Source organism: Papio anubis, chromosome 17 (genome assembly GCF_008728515.1).
Source record: "Papio anubis isolate 15944 chromosome 17, Panubis1.0, whole genome shotgun sequence".
NCBI classification, from domain to species: Eukaryota; Metazoa; Chordata; class Mammalia; order Primates; family Cercopithecidae; genus Papio; species Papio anubis.
In genome coordinates, this window is record NC_044992.1 from 11,754,623 (window position 1) to 11,765,907 (window position 11,285).

The 11,285-nt window shown below is 41.2% G+C and overlaps 1 long non-coding RNA gene across 1 annotated transcript; it reads left to right on the forward strand.

The window, feature by feature from the left end:
- The first annotated feature begins 382 nt into the window (after nt 1-382).
- LOC108582581 lies at nt 383-5,528 on the forward strand. The gene is made up of 3 exons (XR_002517981.2): nt 383-560; nt 1,313-1,373; nt 4,078-5,528. It is a non-coding gene; the product is annotated as an uncharacterized LOC108582581 (long non-coding RNA).
- The last annotated feature ends 5,757 nt before the right edge of the window (nt 5,529-11,285 follow it).

Consider the following 11,285-nt stretch of genomic DNA (forward strand, 5'->3'; position numbering starts at 1 on the left):
TGGCGTGAACCCGGGAGGCGGAGCTTGCAGTGAGCCGAGATCGCGCCACTACACTCCAGCCTGGGGGACAGAGCGAGACTCAGTCTCAAAAAAAAAAAAAAAAAAAAAAAAAAAGTGAGCAGCAGCAAGATTTATTGTGAAAAACGAGAGAACAAAGCTGCCACAACATTGAAAGGCAGCTGCTGGCTCAGGCGGCCTACTTTTATTCCCTTATTTGGCCCACCCACATCCTGCTGACTGGTCCACTTTACAGAGAGCTGATTGGTCCATTTTACAGAGTGCTAGTTGGTCTATTTTTACAGAGTGCTGATTGGTGCATTTAGAAAGCTTTAGCTACACTCAGAGTGCTGATTGGTGCGTTTACAAACTGAGCTCTGATTGGTGCATTTACAACCCTTTAGCTAGACGGAAAAGTTCTCCAAGTCCCGACCGGATTAGCTAGACGTAGGGGGCTGGTTGGTGCGTTTATTAGCTACACAGAAAAGTTCTCCAAGACCCCACCCGAGCCAGAAGTCCAGCCGGCTTCACCTCTCAATGTTAAAGAGAGCCTCTGCTGCCAGGTATTTGCAAGGGAGAGGACAGGCTGGAGATTATATCCAGATGATTGTATCAGAGGTGCACCTGGGGTCAGGGGAGGAGTCCTGAAATTGGGCATGTTTTATTGAGGTAGTTTAAAGAAGAGACTGGTTTTGATGTGAGGGTACCAGAAATCCTGAACTTTTCATAGAATGGTTTTAGGATTTGCCTTGATGAAAATTTAGAGGAAGAAAAAGATAAAAGGGAACACTCTCTAGAAGTAGTTAGGCATTGGGTCCCTAAATTGGAACCTGATTTTGGTCTGATTTCCTGAAGATTTCATTCTTTCACAGGGGAAACTCAAATGCTACTTTTATCTTCTTAACCTTACATGGAGCTCCATTCCTCCGGCTTATCAGCTTCCCCTGAAGTTATAGATGGGAGTTTCTTAGGGCATAGTCACACCCCACAGATTCTATAAGCATCTAGGCCACAGACTGTAAATTTTATTTTATTTTTTTGCCTTCCATCTCCCCTGTATCTATTGAGATTATCATGAACATTTTCCCCTTTAACTTTTTACTTATAGTTTTAATTTTGAAAAAATTTTAGATTTACATAGAAATTGTAAAGATAGTTGAAAGAATTCCTGGATACCCCTCACCCAGTTTCGTATGTTTCTGTGGTACATTTGTTAAAACTGAAGAACAGTAATGGCTCCATTATTATTAAATTAACTCCAGACTTTATTTGGATTTCAACGTTTTTTTCTATTAATGTTTTCTTTCTATTCCAGGATCCAGTTCAGGATACCACATGATATTAAGTTTTCGTGTCTTCCCAGGCTTCTGTGGTGTGTGAGTTTCTCAGTACTTTTTTTTTTTTTTTTTTTTAATGACCTTGAGAGTTTTGAAGAGTACTGGCTGGGCATCCCGTAGACTGTCCCCCAGTCGGAGTTTGTCTGTTGCATTTTTTTCTCCTAATTTGATCGGGGTTATGGATATTTGGGAACACAGCCATAGATGGGAAGCGCCCTTCTCATCACATCGTGTCAGAGGGAACCTTGGTCACTTAGTTGAGGTAATGCTGGGGAGGCCTCTCCATTATAAAGTTACTTTTTTGTCTTTTCTTCTCTATTCATTGCAATTGAGCCACTAGGTGATTTGTGATTTCTAGTTCCATTCTTTAGAATGACTTAGACATTTTTGTTTGTTTGTTTGTTTGCATGAAAATTCCAAATAGTTCACTTATACCACCATCTGGGCCTAAAGTCGTTTTGGAGGTAAAATTTTAAAAACCTTTTAAAAGAACTTTCATGATTTCTTCTGGGTGTGATGGCTCAAGCCTATAATCCCAGGGCTTTGGGAGGCTGGAGCAGGAGGATTGCTTCAGCCCAGGAATTAAGGGTGCAGTGAGCTGTGATCATGCCACTGCACTCTAGCCTGGGTGACATAGCGAGACTCTGTCTCTTAAAAAAAAAAACAAAAAAACAAAAAGCAAACTTGTAATGTCATATCTATAAAGGTCTTCTACATCTTCTAAATGTCAGAGTTTTTGGTAATTAAACAATATGATCAATTTCATTGTGATTTTGAAATGTAATAGATGGTGTTTTGCCTAGCATATTTTATTCTTGTATGTATATTTGGTATCTTTTTTCTGGATTTCTAATACAGATGTACATTTTCTTTTCATGAGCAGGCATGCTATTTATGTTGTTTAATTTGTCGAGGAAGTGGTAGGACCTTCCAGATTTATAAGTCTAATGCAGAAATGGGAATTAGTAAGGTGTATGTGTTGCAACAGTGAGGTTTGCTAGAGCAAATAACACTGGAGCCCAGGGGCAGATTCTTGGGTACTTCGGGCAATTCTAGGTGATGGTGGGCCATTAACATAGAAACCTAGGCTTATGCTTACTTCTCTTAGAAGCTCTTTTTGGTAGATATTCTAGTTTGGAAGTATAGAGGCAACATGGAACTCTGGGAGAGATAGAGGACTATTGTCCAACCTCCAGTGCTACTTCTCAGACCTTTTCTCCTAATAGCTACACAAGATTTGGTTATGCCTCCTGCAAAGGGCTTCTGCCCAGCTTGAGATTTACAGCTGTTTTCACCACTATACCGGTAGGATCAGGTATTTTGGGGTATTTGGGCAGGAAAAAACAAACATAGAATGTCAAGTGTGTGTAGGACCTCTAGTTCAAAGCTATCTTCCTTTATCCTCATTTTGTAAAAAAGGATTCCTCTTTTTTTTTTTTTTTTACAATTTTACTTTAAGTTCTGGAATACATGTCCAGAAACTGCAGGTTTGTTACACAGGTATACATGTGCCATGGTGGTTTGCTGCACCTATCAACCCGTCATCTGGGTTTTAAGCCCTGTGTACATTAGGTATTTGTCCTAATGCTCTCCCTCCCCCTTGCCCCCCATCCCCCGACAGGCCCCGGTGTGTGATGTTCCCCTCCCTGTGTCCATGTGTTCTCATCGTTCAACTCCCACTTGTAAGTGAGAACATGCCGTGTTTGTTTTCTGTTCTTGTGTTAGTTTGCTGATAATGATGGTTTCTAACTTCATCCATGCCCTTCCTTTCTCCTCATTTTAAGGATATGAGAACTAAGGTTAAGTAAGGGCAAATGGATGTTCTAAGGCCACAGAGAAAATCAGTGGTGAAATTAGGACTTGCACCCAGATTTCTTTACTCCTGGTATAGTGCTGTCTCGTAACGCCACACTGCCCTTGGTTTTGACCTGACAGACCCTGTAGGCCATACACATAGAGAAAAGGCGATGATCAATGTGGTAGAGGTAAAACACTCTAAATCCAGGGAGAGTTCCATAGCATGGGTGCCTCTGGGCTCTGTTGTGGAGATATAATTGCAGCGAGACCTGTCCTAGTCAAACCGCTTATAAAGGTTTGACCCTGCAAATCTCCATCAACTGCGCTTTACAAATCCCTAGGGAAAACAAAGGCATATTTGGAGGAGTTGCTTTATCTCTTCAATCTACTTGTGCAGTAATCTTGAACTTTTAGAGCACAGCCAAGGGCTGGGATACTTGCCAGTCCATATACACAGTGTCCATCTGTAGGGCTAGACTAGAATTCAGGCTAAATGGAGATTCCCTCTTTTGGCTGCTGTGTGCTGTCTCAGACTGTGTATCTTGAAGCAGGATCCACATTCTTGGCAGGTCAGCTGTGAAACGTGTTTGACATTGGTGGAAAAGGGCAGTTCTCAGATCCAGGAGCCTTGCTGCTTGTCTGTCTGCACTCCTGAGGAAACCTTTGGCAGAAGCCAACTTTTTGCGAGTCTGTTTGGCTTTCTCTTTGACACTGATGGAGCAGGGTAAGCTGACTCCAGCCTCAGAAAGGTCCCTTCCCTCTACTTTGTGTAGAACATGTACAAACCCTCCTATGTGTCTAGTGGTGATGTTCAATGCCCATTTGAAGTCCCTCGTCGCGAGGAGAGAAATGGGAAATGCAAAATGAGTTAAGGTTATGCTATGATGTTATGGGGTGATAAGGATTTAATGAAGGGAAGATCATTTATTCTCTTCTCAACCTCTAGGACCCAGGCCTGTTGATTTGTTCATGCCACTTTCCATCTGTCTGTAGAATCACAGTACAGTGGGACAGATTTTAGACCTCAAATTCCGGGATCCTGGCATTAGGCCCAAAGTAGATCTGGGATGTCCCTCCAGCACCTACTGCTTTAATAATTTCTGATGGATCTCCTGGAGTCATCTTAAACTGTTCCCGAGGTAAATAAACCGACTGCCCTGGAGTGGAAGCATCCCATTCATACAGACACAAACTCAGAGACAACAAACAAAGGTAAGAAAATGCCTTCCCCTGAGACTGCGCCTATACTTGGTAAAATCGATTCATGGGGACGCTGTGAATGGTACTTCCTCAAATCATGCCCCATGTCCTCTTCCTGCCCTGGCTGAGATAGGTTGACTGACGGGGTACACTGCAGTCTTGAGATATGCAAGAGAGGGCAGAGGCCACATTGCATAAAGCCAAACCACCTGCTTTAGAAAACTCTGTGCACAGGTATTTGATGAAGCAGCTGCCTCTCGTGACAGACATTCAGCCATAACTCAAAGGAGCTGTGCCAACCAGGTGGCTTTAAATCCCTTCCTCCTCCCATGCAAGCAGTGACGGGTACCTGACAAGAGGCTCCCCTACCTTTGGTGGCTTCCAGAAGAAATGCAGTGAGGGTGGGGCAGGGTAGGCAAGGAACATAGGAAAAATGCAGAGAAATGAGATGTTTGTAAAATTTGATGTTTATACTTTCCATCTTCAGGTATTTTTTTTTCCTGATTTCAGACTTTTTTCTGTTTCTAGTTTTATAGATGCAGTTTGCTCTTCACTCTCATTCAGATTCCACTCAGAGGCAGTTAGTTTATTTACCTTGGGAACAGAAAACAGTTCTTGTTTTTAGATTTTTTTTTTTTGAGCAAATTACAATGAGAACAATGGTAATTTCTGGGAAGATTGCAACTATGCAATTTTCAAATTATGGAATTTCCCCTGGTCGGAGGCCTTACTGAGCAGCTTGCTTATTCAGCTAATATTTATACAGAAAAAAAGAAAAATTGACAAGGCGCTAGCTTTAAAAGTTCTGTCATCTCTTATCTGTAGTCTTTTTTTTGTAATTTTTATAAATATAGAAGTTCAAATCTGCACAAAGATGTATGTTTTCACACTGACATCTTTGAGATTCTTTGATCTTTTCATACCTCTGTGTGTATAATATTTGAACATGTGTAAAATCTTGCAAATTAGAGGTGAACCAGATTATTATCCTGTATTCAAAATTCTGTCATATCTGCAATTTAAATTTGAAATTGCAACTATGAGAGGGACTTCAGGGAAAAGTATTAAGATAGCTTCTAAAATATTTGCTTAATATTAATTTTAGAATTTTTAGAAAACGCAAGAAAGAAAAATTAAGAAATTAAAAGCTGTGATTCTGTCATTTAGACTTCAACATTTTGGTGTACACAATTCCAGTCTCTCTCTCATTTTGATGTGTATGGATATGTTAAAATAAAATGGAATTTTAAAAAATATAAATTTAAAAATCCCTTTTACATATTTTAAACATTTTCTTTTATTATTTTTTTCTTTTATATTATCTTAATGGGTATATATCATCCCACCATATAGCTATACCATAATCTATTTAATGCATCTCCTATTGTTGGAAATTTAGATTATTTTCAATAATTCACCATTACTGGCAGTACTATAATGTTAATCATTGTAGCTATATCTTCGTGCACAGTCATGATTATTTCTTTATGAGAAATTCCTGGAAGTAGAGTTGCCGGATCAAAATGTATGCAAAAATTCTAAGACACAAAAAGATTGCCTAAAATATAAATTTATAAATTTATCTTCCCACCACTTATTTGTCAGAAGGCTCATTTCCCTCTATACTTGACAATAACTGATAAATTATTATTTTTTGCTGATTTATAAATAAATACTACACCATTGCTTTATTAAGCACTTATTTGATAACTAGTGATGATACATTTTGTACGTTTACTGTTAATTTCACTTTCATGGTTTTAAATTAGCTTTTCATATTTTTAAGTTCTTTTGTCTTTATGTAAATAGTCAACTTAATTGAATCATCTTATTAGTTGATAATGTCTTAGTTCTTGCTTTTAGATGTTTTTGAGCAAATTACAATTATAATGGTAATTTCTGGGAAGATTACAACTATGAAATTTTCAAATTATGATAATTCATTCCTCTGTTTTAATGTTTATACTTTTCTCTTTCTTAGTGCATTGGCTGAAACTTCTGTTTGTTCTTTGCTTCAAATCCTTGGAGAATGTCTTGAGCTGGTGTTAATTCCCTGATTAATTCTCTTCAGTACATAATATGTTACTCATTACCTCCACTGTGTTTTAAAATTTGATGTTTATATTTTCCGTCTCCAGGTATTTTTTTTCCCTGATTTTGGACTTTTTTCTGTTTCTCCTCTAGTTTTATAGAAGCAGTTTGCTATTCACTTTCACTGAGATTCCACTCAGAGGCAGTTATTTACCTTGGGAACAGAAGTTTAAGATGAGACTGGGAATGCGAGACATTTTCCTAAAAGTTTTCTCCTATTTCATGGACTAACACATGTTTTTAACTTATTAGTTCTCTTCTTTTGAATTGCTGGATATTTTCATTCTGTTTAGTGATTTTTCTTTGTTTATTCTTTTTTTTTTCTCTCTTTTTTTTTGAAACGGAGTCTCGCCTTGTCACCGGGCTGGAGTGCAGTGGCGCCATCTTGACTCACTGCAGCTTCCGCCTCCCTGGTTCAAGTGATTCTCCTGCCTCAGTCTCCTGAGTAGCTGGGATTACAGGCACATGGCACCACACCCAGCTAATTTTTGTATTTTTGATAGAAACGGGGTTTCATTGTATTGGCCAGGCTGGTTTTGAACTCCTGACCTCAAGTGATGGACCCGTTTCAGCCTCCCAAAGCACTGGAATTACAGGTGTGAGCCACTGTGCCCAGCCTGTTCATTCTTACAGTAGCAATGTTATGTTTGTCCAAAATGAAGAGTAGAGATGGCCTTTATCAAATACAGAGTGGATGTTTATTCAAACTCTTTAGTCCTGAAGTTGAGAGCCAGCGTGACCGTGTCCCCACTTTCGTTAGTGTGCTCTTGGTGTTAACTGTGAGTTGTAGAGTCTGCATATTTCTAACTCTTGCTAGTTTTATCAGAGAAGCTGATTAGTATCGATCCTTCATTGGCTGCCCCTGGCTTGCCTGCCCTACTAGCTACCACGGTAACTCAGACTTAGGGGCCATCTAAAGTGACTCCTGCTTTCAACATTTTCTTTTTGGCTGTCTCTTAAATGTCAAGGTTCTGTGGATGGATTCTACCATTGTCCTCTTTTCCCCTCATTCTCTACACTTTCCATTGTTTCTGTCGCCTTCATACATGGCGTCAACCATCTCCTATGTGCAGAAGACTCCCAAGTCAATTATCTCCAGCCCAGACATTCCTCTTAAATGTAAAACTGGGCATCTCCATGTGGCTGTCCCTCAGCTGATCAAACAGAGCATGCATAAAAATGATTGCAGAAGAAGCAGTCTTAATCAAGCTTCATTATCCAATTTCTGGGTTGAACAAATTCACCCCATCCTCCCTGTAATTCACAGTGACAATGGCAGCAGAGCTCTGGTGAGCTCTGGTACCACGTCTACCCTTCTGTTTCCACCCGTCTGTGCTCCCCAGGAGTGGGTGTGGTTACTCTCAAACTTGGTTATGTAAGTAAACCTGGTACTAAGACTTGTCCTGTAAAATAATGAAATTTGAACAAGAAGAGCGTTGATGCTCTGAAAACCATATTGGAAGCTTTGTAAAGAATTTGATAAAGTGAACGTACTTAAAGAAATGCTGCGAAACTGGTTATGAGTTGGTTAACTCTAAGAGCGAAGGATTAAAACAAACAAACAACAAACCTTTGTTAGAAAAACCCTGAGAACTTTTTTTTTTTATAATTTATTTTTTTGAGATGGAGTCTCGCTCTGTCGCCCAGGCTGGAGTGCAGTGGCTCGATCTTGGCTCACTGCAAGCTCCACCTCTGGGGTTCACACTGTTCAGACTCCCAAGTAGCTGGGACCACAGGTGCCCTCCACCACGCCCAGCTAATTTTTTGTATTTTTAGTACAGACGGGGTTTCACCGTGTTAGCCAGGATGGTCTCCATCTCCTGACCTTGTGATCCACCTGCCTCGGCCTCCCAAAGTGCTGGGATTACAGGCATGAGCCACCGCGCCTGGCCAAAACCCTGAGAACTTTTAATTTAGATTGCTTTACAAGTATCTATAATTTCCCACTCTACTTCAAAGATATCAAAACTGGGAATTATAGATGAGTCTTTAAGGGTGTTGCTTCTGGGAGAAAGGTGAGGTGGAACTCCCCACTAACTAACTTGCTCAAAGACCTTGGCCCTGTGTCACGTGATTGGTGATTGATTGACACATTTGAATGTTAAGATAAAGTAAAAGGTTTAAGACATGCATATTCCATTTTCAGAAATTATTCTTTTTGTAATTTTTATTTTTGAGACCGAGGTCTTGTTGCCCAGGCTGGAGTACAGTGGCATGATCTTGGCTCACTGCAACCTCCGTCTCTGGGTTCAAGCAATTCTCCTGCCTCAGCCTCCCAAGTAGCTGGGATTACAGGCACCTGCCACCATGCCTGGCTCATTTTTGCATTTTTAGTAAAGATGACATTTTACTATGCTGACCAGGCTGGTCTCGAACTCCTGACCTCAGGTGATCCGCCAGCCTCAGCCTCCCAAAGTGCTGGGATTACAGTCATGAGCCACCTCGCCCAGCCCAATTTTCAGAAATTATTCTCCTATCATTGATCTCTTGATTAATTATGAGTCCTGATTTATCGAATCAGAGGGCTTGTATTATTTGTATCTTTTATTCCCAGCATCCTAGCAGAAAGCCAGGGTGCAGTCCAAGCTCTAGGAAACTTGAGCTGCTGAGCTGGTGTGCCAATGAGCTAGCTGCAAAGGCTGGCTTGGATCTGTACTGTAATGGCTCTATATAAGTCTCTAACACTCTCTTGTAGTTTCTGCAGACACAGAAGAGGGGGCATCTTTGGGGAAGTTTCCATTTTTAGAGAAGGTTATTGGTAAAGCCTTTTTAGCTAATAGTATTTACACTTTCTACTTCATTAAATGTCCATATTTATCATCATGGTTCCCAAGCATTTGTCGGTTCCTATCGGTAGGGGCAGTAAATTTGGCACGGCTTGGAGAACTACCCTTCATTTTCCCCATTAGCTGTAATCTAAGACAGAATCGTCCATGTGGACACAACTTTACAAAGAGCAAATAGACAACATATTAGAAATATTAAATATGAAATAGTACTAATGTATTGATTGATACAGTGTAAGTGTACATAACCTGTTTAATCCCTGGTCTGAATTCAGTGGAGTTCAAATGGAAATAGTTTTTTTATTTTTTCTCTAAAGGATGCCTGCAATCTGACTTCCAGCCTCATTTTTCTGTTTTTTAATTAATCTTGAGCACAGACCATAATTTTCAGGTGATTCTTCACTGTTAAAATTAAGTCCATGGGGACAGGCGTGGTGGCTCTTGCCTGTAATCCTAGCACTTTGGGAGGCCAAGGCGGGCAGATCACAAGATCAGGAGTTCAAGACCAGCCTGACCAGCATGGTGAAACTCTGTCTCTACTAAAAATACAAAAATTAGCTGGGTGTGGTGGCAGGTGCCTGTAGTCCCAGCTACTCAGGAGGCTAAGGAAGGAGAATCACTTGAACCTGGGAGGCAGAGGTTGTAGTGAGCCAAGATGGAGCCACTGCACTCCAGCCTGGTTGACAGAGCGAGACTCCATCTCAAAGGAGAAAAAAAAAAAATTAAGTCCAGGGATATCTGCTCTGGCCATGATGGAGTAACTAGTACTAGATTTATCCTTCTACCAGAAACAACTAAAAAAAAGACAAAATATGTGAAACAAGGGTTTTTGGACAATAGAAATCAGGTAGCAGAGGACAGGGATCAGAACGGGGGAAACAGAAGTGGTGAGCCCTATGACGGCCCCAGGTTACTGCCTGGAGAAAGTCTCCAGGCTGCAGCACAGGAAAAGAAACTCAGGCAGAGCTGATGGTCTCCCTGTGTTGAGAAGACAGAGATGGGAGTGTGGGAACTCAAGGCAGCTGATTATCATAGGGTGTGTATACAAGAGAGGAGAGGGATTTATGGAGAGAAAGCTCCAGAGATCTGCAGAGAGTCCCCCTTGAGACTTAGGTGAGAGCTGAGTAGCTCATGTACATGAAGAAATGTCCCCAAAGCTGGGGAAAGAACCACCCCAAAGGACTAAAGGAAACAAATTCCTGTGTTCTGGATTAGAGGGTATATTAGACATACAAAGGAAGATGCGGAAAGACCAGGGGCTCTGGGCATCAGCAGGACATGGATGAGGAACTGGGTTGTGGAGGACTCGTCTTTGGGCAGAGGTCTTGCTCCATTGCCCAGGCTGGAGTGTAGTGGCGTGGTCATGGTTAACCACAGTCTCAATTTCCTGGGCTCAAGTGATTCTCCTAAATAGCTGGGACTATAGGTGCATGCCACCATGCCTGGCTTAATGTTTTTAAATTTTTGGTAGAGACAGGGTCTCACTACGTTGCCTAGGCTCAAGTGTCCTTTTTTAAAAGTAGATTTTATTTTTATTTTTTTTTATTTATTTTTTTTGAGACGGAGTCTCACTCTGTCACCCAGGCTGGAGTGCAGTGGTGCGATCTCGGCTCACTGCAACCTCTGCCTCCCAGGTTCAAGTGATTCTCCTGCCTCAGCTTCCCAAGTAGCTGGGATTACAGGTGCCCGCCACCACACCTGGCTAATATTTTTGTTGTTGTTGTAGTTTTAGTAGAGACGGGGTTTCACCATGTGGGCTAGGATGGTTTTGAACTCCTGACCTCAAGTGATCTGCCTGCCTCGGCCTCTCAAAGTGCTGGGATTATAGGTGTGAGCCACCGTGCCCAGCCTAAAAGTAGATTTTAAATTGGAGTGCAACATACAAATAGAAATGTGCACAAATCATAATGTGCTCACTGAGTTTTCACTAGCACACTTGTGTAAACCAGATTATAAAATAGAAAGTTCCCAGAAGCTCCATTTGCACCCCTCCCAATCATTAACACTGCTCCCCCAAAGGCCACTATCGCCTCCCACCCCCCGTCCATCATCATCACCAAGGCAAACCTTCCTCCTC